General features: G+C 52.6%; 1 protein-coding gene across 2 annotated transcripts in view; it reads right to left on the reverse strand.

The window, feature by feature from the left end:
- The window catches only part of mthfd1l (methylenetetrahydrofolate dehydrogenase (NADP+ dependent) 1 like), a 725,847-nt gene that overhangs the window by 492,007 nt on the left and 214,265 nt on the right, over positions 1–19,575 (reverse strand). The window lies entirely within an intron of this gene.

Raw genomic sequence — 19,575 nt, forward strand, 5'->3', positions numbered from 1 at the left:
ACAGTGTCTGATTCACCAACCTCCCGCACTGGCACAGCATGAGTTACCAACATCTTATACTGGCACAGTGTTTGATTCACCAACCTCCTGTACTGGCACAGCATGAGTTAGCAACCTCCAGTACTGGCACAGCGTGAGTTACAAACCTCCTGCACTGACACAGCATGAGTTACTAACCTTCTGCTCTGGCACAGCTTGAGTTACCAACCTCCTGCACTGGCACAGTTTCTGATACACCAACCTCCTGTACTGGCACAGTATCTGATTCACCAACCTCCTGTACTGGCACAGCGTGAGTTATCAACCTCCTGCACTGGCAAAGCATGAGTTACTAACTTCCTGCACTGGCACAGTGTCTGATTCACCAACCTCCCGCTCTGGCACAGCGTGAGATACCAACATCTTATGCTGGCACAGTTTCTGAGTCACCAACTTCCTGTACTGGCACCGTGTGATTCACCAACCTCCTGCACTGGCACAGTGTCTGATTCACCAACCTCCTGTACTGGTACAGCATGAGTAACCATCCTCCTGCACCTGCACAGTTTCTGATTCACCAACCTACTGCACTGGCACAGTGCGATTCATCAACCTCCTGTACTGGCACAGCATGAGTTAGCAAACTCTTGCACTGGAACAGCCGGAGTTACCAACCTCCTGTACTGGCACATTGTCTGATTCTCCAACCTCCTGTACTGGCAATGTCTGATTCACCAACCACCTGTACTGGCACATTGTGAGTTACCAACCTCCTGCACTGGCACAGTGTGATTTACCAACCTCCTGCACTGGCACAGTGTCTAATTCACCAACCTCCTGCACTGGCACAGTGTGAGTTACCAACCTGCAGTACTGGCACAGTGTGAGTTACCAACCTTCTGCACTGGCACAGCATGAGTTACTAACCTCCTGCTCTGGCACAGCTTGAGTTACCAACCTCCTGCACTGGCGCAATTTCTGATACACCAACATCCTCTACTGGTACAGCATGAGTTAACAACCTCCTGCACTGGCAGAATGTCTGATTCACCAACCTCCCGCACAGGCACGGTGATTGATTCAGCAACATCCTGTACTGGCACAGTGTGATTCAGCAATCTCCTGTCTTGGCACTATGCGATTCACCAACCTCCTGTACTGGCACAGTGTCTGATTCTTCAACCTCCTGTACTGGCACAGTGTGAGTTATCAACATTCTGCACTGGCAAAGCTTGAGTTACTAACCTCCTGCACTGGCACAGTGTCTGATTCACCTACATCCTGCACTGGCACAGTGTGAGTTACCAACCTCCTACACTGGCACAGTGTGATTCATCAACCTCCCGCACTGGCACAGTGTGAGTTTCCAACCTCCTGCTCTGGCACAGTGTGATTCCTCAAATCCTGCACTGGCACAGTGTAATTCACCAACCTCCTGCACTGGCACAGCATGAGTTACCAACCTCCTGCACTGGCACAGTGTCTGATTCACCAACCTCCTGTACTGGTACAGCATGAGTAACCATCCTCCTGCACCTGCACAGTTTCTGATTCACCAACCTACTGCACTGGCACAGTGCGATTCATCAACCTCCTGTACTGGCACAGCGTGGGTTAGCAACCTCTTGCACTGAAACAGCCTGAGTTACCAACCTCCTGTACTGGCACATTGTCTGATTCTCCAACCTCCTGTACTGGCACAGTTTCTGATTCACCAACCTCCTGTACTGGCACAGTGTGATTCACCAACCTCCCGCACTGGCACAGCGTGATTTACCAACCTCCTGTACTGGCAATGTCTAATTCACCAACCACCTGTACTGGCACATTGTGAGTTACCAACCTCCTGCACTGGCACAGTGTGATTCACCAACCTCCCGCACTCGCACAGTGTGAGTTACCAACCTCCTGCACTGGCACAGTGTCTAATTCACCAACCTCCTGCACTGGCACAGTGTGAGTTACCAACCTGCAGTACTAGCACAGTGTGAGTTACCAACCTTCTGCACTGGCACAGCATGAGTTACCAACCTCCTGCTCTGGCACAGCTTGAGTTACGAACCTCCTGCACTGGCGCAATTTCTGATACACCAACCTCCTCTACTGGTACAGCATGAGTTAACAACCTCCTGCACTGGCAGAATGTCTGATTCACCAACCTCCCGCACAGGCACGGTGATTGATTCAGCAACATCCTGTACTGGCATAGTGCGATTCAGCAACCTCCTGTACTGGCACTGTGTGATTCACCAACCTCCTGTACTGGCAGTGTCTGACTCAACAATCTCCTGTGCTGGCACAATGTGATTCACCAACCTCCTGTACTTGCACAGTGTCTGATTCACCAACCTCCTGTACTGGCACAGTGTCTGATTCACCAACCTCCTGTACTGGCACAGTGTCTGATTCACCAACTTCCTGTACTTGCACAGTGTCTGATTCACCAACCACCTGTCCTGGCACAGTGTCTGATTCACCAACCTCCTGTACTGGCACAGTGTCTGTTTCATTAACCTCCTGTACTGGCACAGCATGAGTTATCAACATTCTGCACTGGCAAAGCATGAGTTACTAACCTCCTGCACTGGCACAGTGTCTGATTCACCTACACCCTGCACTGGCACAGTGTGAGTTACCAACCTCCTACACTGGCACAGTGTGATTCATCAACCTCCCGCACTGGCACAGTGTGAGTTTCCAACCTCCTGCACTGGCACAGTGTGATTCCTCAAATCCTGCACTGGCACAGTGTAATTCACCAACCTCCTGCACTGGCACAGCATGAGTTACCTAACTCCTGCACTGGCACAGTGTCTGATTCACCAATCTCCTGTACTGGTACAGCATGAGTAACCATTCTCCTGCACCTGCACAGTTTCTGATTCACCAACCTACTGCACTGGCACAGTGCGATTCATCAACCTCCTGTACTGGCACAGCGTGAGTTAGCAACCTCTTGCACTGAAACAGTCTGATTCACCAACATCCTGTACTGGCACAGTGTCTGATTCTCCAACCTCCTGCACTGGCACAGTGTCTGATTCACCAACCTCCTGTACTGGCACCGTGTGATTCACCAACCTCCTGCACTGGCACAGTGTCTGATTCACCAACCTCCTGTACTGGTACAGCATGAGTAACCATCCTCCTGCACCTGCAAAATGTCTGATTCAACAACCTCCTGTACTGGCACAGCGTGAGTTAGCAACCTCTTGCACTGAAACAGCCTGAGTTACCAACCTCCTGTACTGGCACATTGTCTGATGCTCCAACCTCCTGTACTGGCACAGTTTCTGATTCACCAACATCCTGTACTGGCACAGTGTGAGTTACCAACCTCCTGCACTGGCACAGTGTGATTCACCAACCTCCCGCACTGGCACAGCGTGATTTCCAACCTCCTGCACTGGCAGACTGTCTAATTCACCAGCCACCTGCACTGGCACAGCGTGAGTTACCAACCTGCTGTACTGGCACAGTGTGAGTTACCAACCTCCTGCACTGGCACAGCATGAGTTACCAACCTCCTGCTCTGGCACAGCTTGAGTTACCAACCTCCTGCACTGGCACCGTTTCTTATGCATCAACCTCCTGTACTGGTACAGCATGAGTTACCAACCTCCTGCACTGGCACAATGTCTGATTCACCAACCTCCCGCACAGGCACGGTGATTGATTCAGCAACATCCTGTACTGGCACAGTGTGATTCACCAACCTCCTGTACTGGCACTGTGTGATTCACCAACCTCCTGTGCTGGCACACTGTCTGATTCATCTACCTCCTGCACTGGCAAAGCGTGAGTTGCCATGCTCCTACACTGGCATAGTTTGAGTTACCAAACTTCTGCACTGGCACAGTGTGAGTTTCCAACCTCCTGCACTGCCACAGTGTGATTCACCAACCTCCCGCACTGGCACAGTGTGAGTTACCAACCTTCTCCACTGGCAGAGTGTCTGATTCATCAAATCCTGCACTGGCACTGTGTAATTCACCAACCTCCTGCACTGGCACAGCATAAGTTACCAACCTCCTGCACTGGCACAGTGTCTGATTCACCAACCTCCTGTACTGGCAAGATGCAATTCACCAACACCCTGCACTGGCACAGAGCGAGTTACCAACCTCCTGCACTGGCACAGTGTCTGATTCATCAACTTCCTGCACTGGCACAGTGTGATTCACCAACCTCCTGTCCTGGCACATATTGACTTACCAATCTCCTGCACTGGCACAGTGTCTGATTCACCAACCCCCTGCACTGGCACAGCGTGAGTTGCCAACCTCATACACGGGCACAGTGTGATTTACCAACCTTCTGCACTGGCACAGCATGATTCACCTACCTCCTGCACTGGCACAGTGTGAGTTACCAACCTCCTGCACTGGCACAGCATGAGGTACCAACCTCCTGCTCTGGCGCAGTCTGATTCACCAACATCCTGTACTGCCACAGTGTCTGATTCTCCAACCTCCTGTACTGGCACAGTGTCTGATTCACCAACCTCCCACACTGGCACAGCATGAGTTACCAACATTTTATACTGGCACAGTGTTTGATTCACCAACCTCCTGTACTGGCACGGCGTGAGTAAGCAACCTCCAGTACTGGCACAGCGTGAGTTACCAACCTCCTGCACTGACACAGCATGAGTTACTAACCTTCTGCTCTGGCACAGCTTGAGTTACCAACCTCCTGCACTGGCACAGTTTCTGATACACCAACCTCCTGTACTGGCACAGTATCTGATTCACCAACCTCCGGTACTGGCACAGCGTGAGTTATCAACCTCCTGCACTGGCAAAGCGTGAGTTACTAACCTCTTGCACTGGCACAGTGTCTGATTCACCAACCTCCTGCACTGGCACAGTGTGAGATACCAACCTCCAGTACTGGCACAGCGTGAGTTACCAACCTCCTGCACTGGCACAGCATGAGTTACCAACCTCCTGCTCTGGCTCAGTGTGAGTTACCAACCTCCTGCACTGGCACAGTGTCTGATTCATCAACCTCCTGCACTGGCACAGTGTCTGATCCATCAACCTCCTGCACTGGCACAGCGTGAGATACCAACCTCCTGTACTGGCACAGCGTGAGTTATCAACCTCCTGCACTGGCACAGCATGAGTTACCAACCTCCTGCTCTGGCTCAGCGTGAGTTACTAACCTCCTGCACTGGCACGGTGTCTGATTCTCCAGCATCCTGCACTGGCACAGCGTGAGTTGCCAACCTTCTACACGGGCACTGTGTGATTCACGAACCTCCTGCACTGGCACAGCGTGAGTTACCAACCTCCAGTACTGATTCACCAACCTCCTGTACTGGCACAGCGTGGGTTAACAACCTCCTGCACTGCCACAGTATCTGATTCATCAACCTCCTGCACTGGCACTGTGTGATTCACTAACATCCTGCACTGGCACAGCGTGAGTTACCAACCTCCAGTACTGGCACAGCGTGAGTTACCAACCTCCTGCACTGGCACAGCATGAGTTACCAACCTCCTGCACTGGCACAGCTTGAGTTACCAACCTACTGCACTGGCACAGTTTCTGATACAACAACCTCCTGTACTGGCACAGTGTCTGATTCACCAACCTCCTGTACTGGCACAGTGTCTGATTCACCAACCTCCTGTACTGGCACTGTGTGACTTTCCAACCTCCTGCACTGGCACATTGTCTGAATCACCAACCTCCTGTACTGGCACAGTGTCTGATTCACCAACCTGCACGGGCACAGCATGAGTTACCAACCTCCTGCACTGGCACAGTGTCTGATTCACCAACCTCCTGTACTGGCAAGATGCAATTCACCAACATCCTGCACTGGCACAGAGTGAGTTACCAACCTCCTGCACTGGCACAGTGTCTGATTCATCAACTTCCTGCACTGGCACAGTGTGATTCACCAACCTCCTGTACTGGCACATATTGACTTACCAATCTCCTGCACTGGCACAGTGTCTGATTCACCATCCCCCTGCACTGGCACAGCGTGAGTTGCCAACCTCATACACGGGCACAGTGTGAGTTACCAACCTTCTGCACTGGCACAGCATGATTCACCTACCTCCTGCACTGGCACAGTGTGAGTTACCAACCTCCTGCACTGGCACAGCGTGAGGTACCAACCTCCTGCTCTGGCACAGTCTGATTCACCAACATCCTGTACGTGTCTGATTCTCCAACCTCCTGTACTGGCACGGTGTCTGATTCACCAACCTCCCGCACTGGCACAGCATGTGTTACCAACATCTTATACTGGCACAGTGTTTGATTCACCAACCTCCTCTACTGGCACGGCGTGAGTTAGCAACCTCCAGTACTGGCACAGCGTGAGTTACCAACGTCCTGCACTGACACAGCATGAGTTACTAACCTTCTGCTCTGGCACAGCTTGAGTTACCAACCTCCTGCACTGGCACAGTTTCTGATACACCAACCTCCTGTACTGGCACAGTATCTGATTCACCAACCTCCTGTACTGGCACAGCGTGAGTTATCAACCTCTTGCACTGGCAAAGCATGAGTTACTAACCTCCTGCACTGGCACAGTGTCTGATTCACCAACATCCTGCACTGGCACAGCGTGAGTTGCCAACCTCCTACACAGGCACCATGTGATTCACCAACCTCCTGCACTGGCACAGCATGAGATACCAACCTCCAGTACTGGCACAGCGTGTGTTACCAACCTCCTGCACTGGCACAGTGTCTGATTCATCAACCTCCTGCACTGGCACAGTGTCTGATTCATCAACCTCCTGCACTGGCACAGTGTCTGATTCATCAACCTCCTGCACTGCCACAGTATGTGATTCATCAACCTCCTGCACTGCCACAGTATGTGATTCATCAACCTCCTGCACTGGCACAGTGTCTGATTCACCAACCTCCTGTACTGGCACAGCGTGAGTTATCAACCTCCTGCACTGGCACAGCATGAGTTGCCAGCCTCCTACACGGGCACCGTGTGATTCACCAGCCTCCTGCACTGGCACAGCGTGAGTTACCAACCTCCAGTACTGGCACAGCGTGAGTTACCAACCTCCTGCACTGGAACAGCATGAGTTACCAGCCTCCTGCTCTGGCTCAGCGTGAGTTACCAACCTCCTGCACTGCCACAGTATCTGATTCATCAACCTCCTGCACTGGCACAGTGTGATTCACTAACATCCTGCACTGGCACAGCGTGAGGTACCAACCTCCTGCTCTGGCACAGTCTGATTCACCAACATCCTGTACTGGCATAGTGTCTGATTCTCCAACCTCCTGCACTGGCACAGTCTCTGATTCACCAACCTCCCGCACTGGCACAGCGTGAGTTACCAACATCTTATACTGGCGCAGTGTCTGATTCACCAACCTCCTGTACTGGCACCGTGTGATTCACCAACATCCTGCACTGGCACAGCGTGAGTTACCAACCTCCAGTACTGGCACAGCATGAGTTACCAACCTCCTGCACTGGCACAGCATGAGTTACCAACCTCCTGCTCTGTCACAGCTTGAATTACCAACCTACTGCACTGGCACAGTTTCTGATACAACAACCTCCTGTACTGGCACAGTGTCTGATTCACCAACCTCCTGTACTGGCACTGTGTGACTTTCCAACCTCCTGTACTGGCACAGTGTCTGATTCACCAATATCCTGCACTGTCACAGAGTGAGTTACCAACCTCCTGCACTGGCACAGTGTGATTCACCAACCTCCTGCACTGGCACTGCGTGAGTTACCAACCTCCTGCACTGGCACAGTGTCTGAATCATCGACCTCCTGCACTGGCAGTGTGATGCACCAACCTCCTGTACTGGCAGAGTGAGACTTACCAACATCCTGTACGGCACAGTGTCTGATTCACCAAACACCTGCACTGGCACATTATCTGATTCACCAACCTCCTGCACTGGCAGAACGTGAGTTGCCAACCTCCTACGCGGGCATAGCGTGAGTTACCAACCTTCTGCACTGGAACAGCGTGATTCACCATCCTCTTGCACTGGAACAGCCTGAGTTACCAACCTCCTGCACTGGCACATTGTCTGATTCACCAACATCCTGCACTGTCACAGAGTGAGTTACCAACCTCCTGCACTGGCACAGTGTGATTCACCAACTTCCTGCACTGGCACTTTGTAAGTTACCAACCATCTGCACTGGCACAGTGTTTGATGCATCAACCTCCTGCACTGGCACTGTGTGACTTACCAACCTCCTGTACTGGCACAGTGTCTGATTCACCAAACACCTGCACTGGCACAGTATCTGATTCACCAACCTCCAGCACTGGCACAGCGTGAGTTGCCAACCTCCTACATGGGCACAGTGTGAGTTACCAACCTTCTGCACTGGAACAGCGTGATTCACCAACCTCCTGCACTGGCACAGTGTGAGTTGCCAACCTCCTGCACTGGCACAGTGTGATTCACAGACCTCCCACACTGGCTCAGCGTGAGTTACCAACCTGCTGCACTGGCACAGTATCTGATTCATCACCCTCCTGCACTGGCATAGTGTGATTCACTAACCTCCTGCTCTGGCACAGTCTGATTCACCAACATCCTGTACTGGCACAGTGTCTGATTCTCCAATCTCCTGTACTGGCACAGTGTTATATTCACCAACCTCCCGCACTGGCACAGCGTGAGTTACCAATATCTTATGCTGGCACAGTGTCTGATTCACCAACCTCCTGTACTGTCACCGTGTGATTCACCAACCTACTGCACTGGCACAGTGCGATTCATCAACCTCCTGTACTGGCACAGCGTGAGTTAGCAAACTCTTGCACTGGAACAGCCGGAGTTACCAACCTCCTGTACAGGCACATTGTCTGATTCTCCAACCTCCTGTACTGGCAATGTCTGATTCTCCAACCTCCTGTACTGGCAATGTCTGATTCACCAACCACCTGTACTGGCACATTGTGAGTTACCAACCTCCTGCACTGGCACAGTGTGATTCACCAACCTCCCGCACTGGCACAGTGTGAGTTACCAACCTCCTGCACTGGCACAGTGTCTAATACACCAACCTCCTGCACTGGCACAGTGTGAGTTACCAACCTGCAGTACTGGCACAGTGTGAGTTACCAACCTCCTCTACTGGTACAGCATGAGTTACCAACCTCCTGCACTGGCAGAATGTCTGATTCACCAACCTCCCGCAAAGGCACGATGATTGATTCAGCAACATCCTGTACTGGCACAGTGCGATTCAGCAACCTCCTGTACTGGCACTGTGCGATTCACCAACCTCCTTTACTGGCAGAGTGTCTGATTCACCAACCTCTTGTATGGGCACAGTGTCTGATTCACCAACGTCCTGTACTGGCACAGTGTGCCTTACCAACCTCCTGTACCGGCACAGTGTCTGATTCACCTACCTCCTGTACTGGCACAGTGTCTGATTCATCAACCTCCTGTACTGGCACAGTGTGAGTTATCAACATTCTGCACTGGCAAAGCTTGAGTTACTAACCTCCTGCACTGGCACAGTGTCTGATTCACCTACATCCTGCACTGGCACAGTGTGAGTTACCAACCTCCTACACTGGCACAGTGTGATTCATCAATCTCCTGCACTGGCACAGTGTGAGTTTCCAACCTCCTGCACTGGCACAGTGTGATTCCTCACATCCTGCACTGGCACAGTGTAATTCACCAACCTCCTGCACTGGCACAGCATGAGTTACCAACCTCCTGCACTGGCACAGTGTCTGATTCAGCAACCTCCTTTACTGGTATAGCATGAGTAACTATCCTCCTGCACCTGCACAGTTTCTGATTCACCAACCTCCTGTACTGGTACAGTGTGATTCACCAACCTCCCGCACTGGCACAGCGTGATTTACCAACCTCCTTACTGGCAATGTCTGATTCACCAACCACCTGTACTGGCAGATTGTGAGTTACCAACCTCCTGCACTGGCACAGTGTGATTCACCAACCTCCCGCACTGGCACAGTGTGAGTTACCAACCTCCTGCACTGGCACAGTGTCTAATTCATCAACCTCCTGCACTGGCACAGTGTGAATTACCAACCTGCAGTACTGGCACAGTGTGAGTTACCAACCTTCTGCACTGGCACAGCATGAGTTACCAACCTCCTGCTCTGGCACAGCTTGAGTTACCAATAGGGGTGCAAAATTCCGGGAATTTTTAAAAGAGGAAACTTTCCATGGGAATTTTCGGGAATTTATGGGAATTTTGGGGATTTATGGGAATTTTGAGTTTTTTTGCACACTGATGGTTTTTGCCTCTGACCCTTATATTATCTTTGTCATCAAAATAGACATACTGTTCCATACAAATAAAAACAGGCTTTCAAAACTTTATTTAGGTTATAATTTTGAACTTTATTGAACCCCCACAAAAAAGACTCATCTAAAATAAAATAAAAAGAGCGTCAGCTTATTTATGCCTGTAATTTGTCCTTATTTTGTCCCTTTGAGTCTTCTACTCATGAGTCTTCTGAGTCTTCTACTCATCATTGCTCCCCCGATTCTCCGACTCTGATGTGTCCATTTCCTCCTCTATGTCACTGTCTAGCTGTGTGGTGGACACTTCTGTATCTGGCTCAATAAGTTGTAGGTTCGCCCGGATAGCCACCAGTTTCTCCACTCTCTTGTTAGTCAGCCTGTTGCGCACCTTTGTATGCGTATTCCCAAAAAGTGACCAGTTTCGTTCAGAGGCCGCTGATGAAGGTGGGATTTGGAGTATCCTTCATCTTCTTAGGCAGTCCCTCGGAACCAAGGATGACTTGCTTTCACATTAAAAATGAGTTTGCAGGTGGCTGATTAGTCCAATGCGGGACCTACATTCTCTGTCACAGGTGGGGCAGACGATGGTTGAAAGGGCGGGTGGGTGGGGTGCTTGGGTTGACGTGCGCTCCTTGCCCTACCTGCACTTGGCTTCCGCTTGCTCCCGGCGAAGAGACTCGAGGTGTTCGGCGCCTTCCCGGATGCTTCTCCTCCACTTTGTGCGGTCTTGGGCCAGGGATTCCCAGGTGTCGGTGGGGATGTTACACTTTTTCAAGGAGGCTTTGAGGGTGTCCTTGAAGCATTTCCTCTGCCCACCTGGGGCTCTCTTGCTGTGTCGGAGCTCCGAATAGAGCGCTTGTTTTGGGAGTCTCGCATCGGGCATGCGGACAGTGTGACCCGTCCATCCGAGCTGATCGAGCGTGGTCAAAGCTTCGATGCTGGGGATGTTGGCCTGAGCAAGAACACTGACGTTGGTGTGCCTATCTTGCCAATGGATTTGCAGGATCTTGCGGAGGCAGCGTTGGTGGTACCTCTCCAGTGCTTTGAGGTGCCTGCTGTACATGGTCCATGTCTCTGAGGCATACAGCAGGGCGGGTATCACTGCTGCTCTGTAGACCATGAGCTTAGTGCCGGGTTTGAGGTCCTGGTCTTCAAACACTGATCACTGATCAATCACCGATGCAATGGGTGACAGGGCCTCAGATGCACAAAGTCCCTTCCACCAGGTATGTGCACTGATATGCTTGCATGATTCCCATATCCCGTCCCCATTCCAAAGACCTTGCTTGGTAGAGAACTTTGCCAGACTTCCCAGAACTTTGCCCACGTCCAGATTGAGGTGGTGTGAGAGGGCAGAAATCACACTGTAAGCGCTGTTGATCTGTTCTCCAGAAAGTATTGGTCTCCCAACATGCTTTGGGTCCAGCATGTATGCTGCAGCATGAATCGGCTTGACACAAAATTCTTGACGCGTCTGTATGAATTGAACAATTGCCTTCTCCTCTGCTTTGAGCAGCAGGGATGTGGGTAGGGCAATGCTGATTTGTTCTTTTAAATCAGCAAAAAGCCTGAGACCATCTGACAAGACAGTGTCATCTCCTTCAATCTGAGCAATTGCAGATGCTACTGGTGAGAGTAGTTTAAGGCTGCTAACCAATCTCTCCCAAAACACATCATCCAGCAGTATTTTCTTGATGGTGGTTTCCATATCCCCAGACTGGGATATTGCCATTTCTTGCAGCGACTCCTTACCCTCCAGAAGGCTGTTGTACATTAATGACAACGCCACCCCATCTAGTGTTGCTGGGCAGCTTCAGTGTGGTGTTCTTGTTCTTTGTCGTTTGCTTGGAGTTGTAGGTTGCTGCAACTACCTGTTTTTCCCTGACATACTTAACAACTTGCTTGGCTCTCTTGTACAGTGTTTCCATGGTTCTCAAACCCATGATGTCCTTGAGGAGCAGGTTGAGCCCATGAGCTGTGCACCCAATAGATGTAATATGAGGGTAGGCCTCCTCCACTTGAGCCCAAGCAGCCTTCATATTCGCAGCATTGTCAGTAATTACTGCAAAGACCTTTTGTGATCCAAGATCGTTGATGACCGCTTTCAGCTCATCAGCAATGTATGTGCCTGTGTGTTTGTTATCCTTCATGTCTGTGCTCTTGAAGAATACTGGGAGAGGAGTGGAGACGATGTATGACATAATAAAACTCACCACACACTTGGTTTGAGTATAAAGCAAGGCTTTAATCAACTTGTTTCAGAACACGGAGGTCTAGTTGTCCTTCACTAGTTCCTGTCTTACAAAATGTCCCTGGGCAAGCTGGGCCCATGCCCGAATATTTATACTCCTTGGACGGCGCCACCAGCTGGCCGTCCAGTGTTATTTCATGAGTAGTTTCTTTATGATGATGAGATTTATAACATTCTTCCTGCCTAAAAGATTTGGAAGTCCGACGACTTCCTCTTAACGGAATAGGCGGACCACAAATAGCCGCAGTCTTTTAGATCTTTGTTTATGGCTAGAAGGCACGTCTCCCCGGACCGTGTCTTGGTCCCTGGGCTGCTTGATCCATACCGGTGGATCGACAGGGCCCGTGTTGTCCTGATCGACCTGAGGGAAGCTGGGGAGATCGTGACTCCGGGCGCGTGTCCCCACAGGCGCAGAGCTGGCTTCATCCTGTTTGATAGCCAGGGATTGACCGGCATCCTGGCCTTGGGTAGCCATCCCACGGGGAGCGCTCGGCTCCCTGAGTGGATCCGGTGGGGCAGCCGGCAGATCTCTCGATGTCCCAGGTAGGGCATAATCTTCGAGGGAGCGCAGCGTGTCGGCATCATCACCGTGGGTCCCTCTATCAGTTGGGTCCGTGGAACCGGCTGGACAGGGAGCCAGGTCCCGGAGTGAAACGGTGGACTCCCGGCCATCAGGGTACCGCACGTGCGCATACGTGGGATTGACGTCCATGAGTTCTACCTCGTCGACGAGTGGATTGTTTTTAGACAATCAGACGAATCTTTGGAGCAGCACGGGGCCGGGAGATGCCAACCATGACAGTAGGGACGTCCCATGAGTGGAGCGACGCTGGAAGCTGAAGAATCGCTCGTGAGGTGTGACATTGGTGGACGTAGAAAGAAGAGACCTGATGGAATGCAACACGTCAGGGAGCATAGTTTCCCGCTGCTGGTCTGGTAGGTTGCGTGACCTCAGTGCAAGACGAACAGCGTTCCAAATGATAGCGTTGTATCTCTCAACCTGTCCGTTACCGATGGGATGGTATGGTGTCGTTTTACTTGTGGCGATCCCCCGTTGGGAAAGATAACTTTTGAGTTCGCTTGACATGAAGGAGGGACCCCGATCAGAGTGGATGAAATTGGCTGTACCGCAAAGGGAAAAGACTTGATCAAGGCATTTGATCACTGTGGAAGTAAGCATATTGGGACAGGGGAAAGCAAAGGGAAAGCGTGAATATTCGTCCACCATAGTAAGTAAGTAGGTGTTTCGCATTGAGGAAGGCAATGGCCCTTTAAAGTCAATGCTGAGTTGCTGCATAGGCTGCATAGCGTGTATGAGCGAGCCATCCGATGGACGGAAGAATTGCGGTTTTAATTCTGCACAAATTCTACAGGAGATGTTCTTTTCACATCTTCCGTAGAAAATGGGAGATTTTTAGATTGCACAAAGTGCAACATACGGGTAACGCCAGGATTACATAAGTCAGTATGAAGATCCGCAAGAGTCGAAGTTGACATAGAAGAGCAGAATGCCCGCGTGAGGGTATCTGGGGCCACATTCTCTTTGCCGGGTCGATAATGGTGTATCCAAAGGTGGCCAATTCCATCCTCCAGAGTTGTATTTTGTTATTCTTGATCTTCGTGCGTTTCCGGTTATCCAGCATAAAGGCCACGGAGCGCTGATCGGTTAGAAGTGTGAAATGGCGACGAGCGAGAAAATGACTCCATTTACGTACAGCTTTGATGATGGTCGTAGCCTCCTTCTCGACAGGAGGACAATGGAGCTCGCTACCCTGCAAAGTTCTGGACAGAAATGCCACAGGTCGACCACCTTGATTCAAGGTAGCCGAGATCGTCACCTCCGATGCATCGCACTCGACCACGAAAGGAAGATTTTCATCAGTGGAACGAAGCGTGGCTTTTTCCAGTTGTCGCTTGAGGAGGTTGAAAGCTGAAATAGCTGTTGCCTCTAATGGAAATGACATTGCGTGAAGCAGGGGCTGGATCTAGTCGGAGAAGTGGGGTATCCATTTCGCATAATAGGCGAACATGCTGAGTGCCCGACGAAGAGAGCCGAGATTCGTAGGGGGAGGGAGCTCCTGAAGCGGACGAAGTCGCTCCGGATCCAGTTTGATGACACCGTTGCCCACCCAGTAGCCAAGGATGTTGACTGATGGTACTGATTTCACAGATTTGGATTTAAGGTTAAGTTGTGACGACGGAGAACATCAAAAAATTCCTGGAGATTGGCATCATTCTCCTTCTGATCATAACCAGCAATGGTGATATTATCCAGATATGGAAAAGTGTCCATTAAGTTCTCCTGTTTGACTAGGTTATCCATTGCCCGCTGAAAGACAGCCACCCCATTGGTGACCCCAAATGGAAGGCAACAAAACTGGTAAAGCTGATCATTGGCCTCAAAGGCCGTATACTATTTGTCAGAGTCTTTTAACGGTACTTGATGATATGCGCTCTTTAAATCAAAAGCTGAAAATACCTTGTAGTTGGCAAGGTTATTGACCATGTCATCGATGCGTGGTAGTGGGTAGACATCCAGGTCGGTATACTGGTTAATAGTTTGCGAGTAATCGATGCAAAGACGTTTCTTGTGTTGCTTCAGAGGATTTTTAACAACGACGACTTGAGCCCGCCAGGAAGATGAACATGGCTCAATGATACCGTCAGCTAGAAGGCGAGAGATTTCTGCCTCGATAAAGGATCGATCATCTTGGCTGAAACGTCGTGATTTATTGACTGTGGGCTTACATCTGGGGGAAAGATTGGAAAACAAGGAGGGCTCGTCGAGCGAAGCTGCCGAAAGCGCACAAACGGTACTTTGGAAATAGTAAGCTCCGGCTTTGACCCTCCAAACTCGAAGGTGAGTCTTTTGTGCTGTTTCTGGAAATCCTGTCCCAGGAGCACATCACTGCATAGGTTTTTGAGCACCCCGAGCCGGGTGGAGAAATAAGTGTGGCCATTGAGAATAAGGTCGACAAGACAAAAGCCGGAAGAATTGGTAGTCAGTGTCGTCAGAGCCATTGCAATTTCCCTGTCCGAGGGGTAAATACGCAGTTTTAACTTACCAACAGCCCGCTCACGAATGAAGCTGTCAGAGCTACATGAGTTGATTAGTGCGCTCAAAATGTGTCCATTTACCGAAACCTTCATGGCTGCATGGACAGACTTTGGGGAAAAACAGCTGTGATGGGAGGAGGGGCAGTTTTACCCTTGACAGCTGTAACCTTAGTAGTGGTTCTTGGGGGAGGAGCAGTTTCATAGATAGCAGCTGTAACCTTAGTAGTGGCTCTTGGGGGAGGAGCAATGTTATAGATAGTAGTGTAGGAGTCTATGTACTCCTAGCAAAAAATACTGAACTCGGAGAGGTTCAACAGAAAAGGTTTAATTGTTGAGGCTGCATGCTGAACACAAAATGGAGTCAGAGACTACACAAAGTACAACTCTCTTTCATCAGTGCACAGCTTCGACTGCTCCTCCCCTGCTCTGGGCTTAACTATGTTGCAGATCGAGTTTCTTAAAGGTGTGATCCTTCTTAAAGGCATGACGCCTGATTTATAGTCTACAGACCGGAAAGCGGATTGTGTCCGTTCTGTGATCGGTACGCCACACAGCTCCCCCCAGAATCCACTAGTAGGGAGTGTGCGAACCGGTGTGGCGGCTTGATGGCACGGCCGGAACGGCTCTTGGCGGTTGGTGTCGGGAGCGGGGCGGTCGGACGCGTCGGGCTCTTAGGCGGTCTGCCCCGCGGTGGGGGTTGGCCCACTTGAAGGGGTTCGTCGGGCTCTAGGTGCGCCAGCTTGAGCCGGTCGACCGACACCTTGTCAGTTCTGCCGCCCACTTCGAGGAGGAAGAACTTGTTCCCCGTCTGGAGTACCTTGTAGGGTCCGTCGTATGGGGGCCGTAGAGGTCCTCGGTGGGCGTCATGGCGCACGAAAACAAATTTGGCCATGTGCAGGCTAGGTGGTACGTGGGTTGCTGGTTCGCCGTGCCGGCCGGTGGGTACCGGAGCGAACTGTTGTGCTCGGTTGGCGAAAGCGCGGCGTTGCTGGTCAGCCGACCAGGGGGTCGTGGCGGTGGGCAGGAACTCTCCCGGTACGTGCAGCGGCTGGCCGTACACGAGTTCCGCCGCCGAGGCTTGCAGGTCTTCCTTGACCGTGGAGCGTAGGCCGAGTAGCACCCATGGGAGGCGGTCGATCCAGGGAGGGTTGTGGGCACGGAGAGCAGATCGGGGTCGGTGCGTTGCTCCACTGTCAGTTGAGCATAGTCCACTGCCAGGTGGGCGCCGTGGACGGCGGGGCGGGATAGGCAGTCGGCCACCACGTTGTCTCGACCGGAGACGTGCCGGATGTCCGTGGTGAATTCGGATACCGCGGCGAGCTGGAGTTGTTGCCTGGCTGGCCACGGATCCGCAGATTTCACCATTGCGAATGTCAGGGGTTTGTGGTCGACAAACACGGTGAAGGGGCAGCCCTCCAGAAGAAATCTAAAATGGCGGACTGCCAGTTACAGTGCAAGGAGCTCGCGGTCAAAGGCGCTGTATTTGGCCTCCGGGGGGCGCAGCTGGCGGCTGAAAAAGGCCAGCGGTTGCCAGGCCCCGTCGACCCACTGTTCGTACACGGCGCCGACCGCGTGGTCGGAGGCGTCCGTGGTGAGGGCCACCCTGGCGTTGGGCTGTGGGTGAGCGAGCATGGTGGTGTTGGCGAGCGCCTTTTTGGTCGAGTTGAAAGCGGTCAACATGTTCGCCGACCACTCGATCACCATTCTGTCTTTCTTACCCCGGAGGGCTTCGTATAGGGGCCGCATGAGGGAGGCTGCTCCGGGACTGAAGCGGTTGTAAAAGTTGATCATCCCCAAGAACTCCTGGAGGCCTTTGATGGTGGTAGGCCGGGGGAATTGCTGGACGGCTTGCACCTTGGCGGGCAGGGGAATGGCTCCGTCCTGCGTGATGTGGTGGCCGAGGAATTCGATCCTGCTGAGGCCGAATTGGCACTTGGCTGGGCTAATGATGAGCCCGTGCTCACTGAGCCGCTGGAACAGGGTGCGGAGGTGCTCGATGTGTTCCTGCTTGGAGGAACTAGCTACCAGGATGTCATCCAGGTAGACAAAGAGGAACTTCAGGTCCCGGAGGACTGAGTCCATGAGCCGCTGGAAGGCCTGGGCCGCGTTTTTGAGGCTGAAGGGCATTCGGAGGAACTCGAATAGCCCAAAAGGGGTGATTATGGCCGTCTTGGGAACGTCCGTGGGGTGGACTGGCTCCTGATGGTAACCGCGCACCAGGTCGACTTTGGAGAAGACTGAGCGGCCGGCCAGTCTAGCCGAGAAGTCTTGAATGTGCGGTATGAGGTACCGATCCGGCGTGGTGGCGTTGTTTAGGCGCCGGTAGTCCCCGCAGGGGCGCCATCCCCCGTCGGGTTTGGTGACGATGTGGAGTGGGGAGGCCCAGGGGCTGTTGGAGCGGCGGATGATGCCGAGCTGTTCCATTGTGTCGAATTCGGCCCGTGCGATCTCCAGCTTGGCCGGGTCCAGCCTGCGGGCGTGGGCATACACCGGTGGGCCTGTGGTGGGGATGAAGTGTTCTACCCCGTGCTTAGCAACCTTCGCGGAGAAGGTCGGGTTGGTGAGGGCTGGGAACTCAGCCAGGAGTGCTGAGTAGTTGTCCGTTGAGCGGGCGCGGCACTGCCACGCCATTTCGGCGGGTTGGGGGGGGCCATGGCGCTCGGGACAGGTGACATGGTGTTCATGTCCACGAGGCGGCGCCGAGCCATGTCGACCAACAGGCCGTGGGCGCACAGGAAATCCACACCGAGGAGCGGGGAGAGCACCTTGGCGGTGATAAACTCCCAGTGGTAGCGGCGGCCTGCGAGGTCGATGGTGATGGTGCGGGTGCCGTACGTCCGGATGTCGGTGCCGTTGGCGGCAGCCAGCGCAGGGCCGCGGCCGCCTCGCTGGATCTCGAGGGCGGACGCGGGGATGATGCTGCGTTGTGCGCCCGTGTCGCATAGGAAACAGCGTCCGGAGGCGCTGTCCGTAATGTACAGCAGCACGCCTGCTTGCCCCACGGCCATCGTGTAGGCCGGTGTGGGGGCGGTTGGAAACGTGCAGGGATGGCTGCAGCAGCGTGCCCGTGTGCCGAACCGGGTATGGAAGTAGCAGTAGCCCTGGGTCAGAGGGCTTGGGGGACGTGGGGGCCTGGGGGGCCACGTGGCCGAGCTGTGTGGCCGCGCGATAGAGGGTGGAGCGCGCGCCGACGCTGTGGAGGCCAGGTCGCGGGTGACGGCGTGGTTGGAGCTGGCAGACAGGAGCTTATCGGCTTCGTCGGCCAGGGCCTCGAGGTCCGTGAGGCTGGACGCCACGATCGCCGGGCAGATGCTGGGAGGTAGTTGGCGGATAAAGAGCGTGCAGAAGAGGATGCCGGGCGGTTTCTCGTCGGTCAGAGCAAGCATGTGTGAGAGCAAGTCTGACGGCGTGGAGTCACCGAGGCCCGGGAGGTCGAGGAGGTGGCAGTTGCGCACGAATTGGGAGGCTCTGAATTTTTTAATGAGCGCGGCCTTGAGATGTGCGTACTTGCTGTGGTAAACCACTGTTATAGTTATCACTGTATATTGTTCTCACTGTTCTCACTGTCACATCACTACACGAGGTCGCCTCTTGTCGCACTGTTATACCTGGGCTGACCACCTCCGACTCCGCCCATTACCTGCCCAGGTATAAAGGTAGCTGACTGGCTAGTATTCCTCCCTGTTGGATCGGATCACCCACCAGGGTGGGCTCTGTTATTTAGCCAATAAAAACCTTCAGTTACGTTCTTAACTCGTCGCCTTTTATTGGACTAATTGATAGGCATATCAATTTTATTGACTAAATTTTAAAGATGTCTGATAATGAACAGCAACAGCAAGGAGCTCACCCAGCAGCACAGCAACAGCAGCCTCCAGACAACGGGCCACACCAGCCGGCTTGGCTGCAAGCCTTGAAACCACCATACCTGGATCTAAACCCACAGGCACCAAACTCAGCCAATGACTTCAAACGCTGGCTGGACTGCTTCGAATCGTACCTGGAGGAAGCCGTCGTCC

This window comes from Somniosus microcephalus, chromosome 3 (assembly GCF_052327205.1).
Source record: "Somniosus microcephalus isolate GS21.2 chromosome 3, FLI_Smic_1.0, whole genome shotgun sequence".
Lineage (NCBI taxonomy): Eukaryota > Metazoa > Chordata > Chondrichthyes > Squaliformes > Somniosidae > Somniosus > Somniosus microcephalus.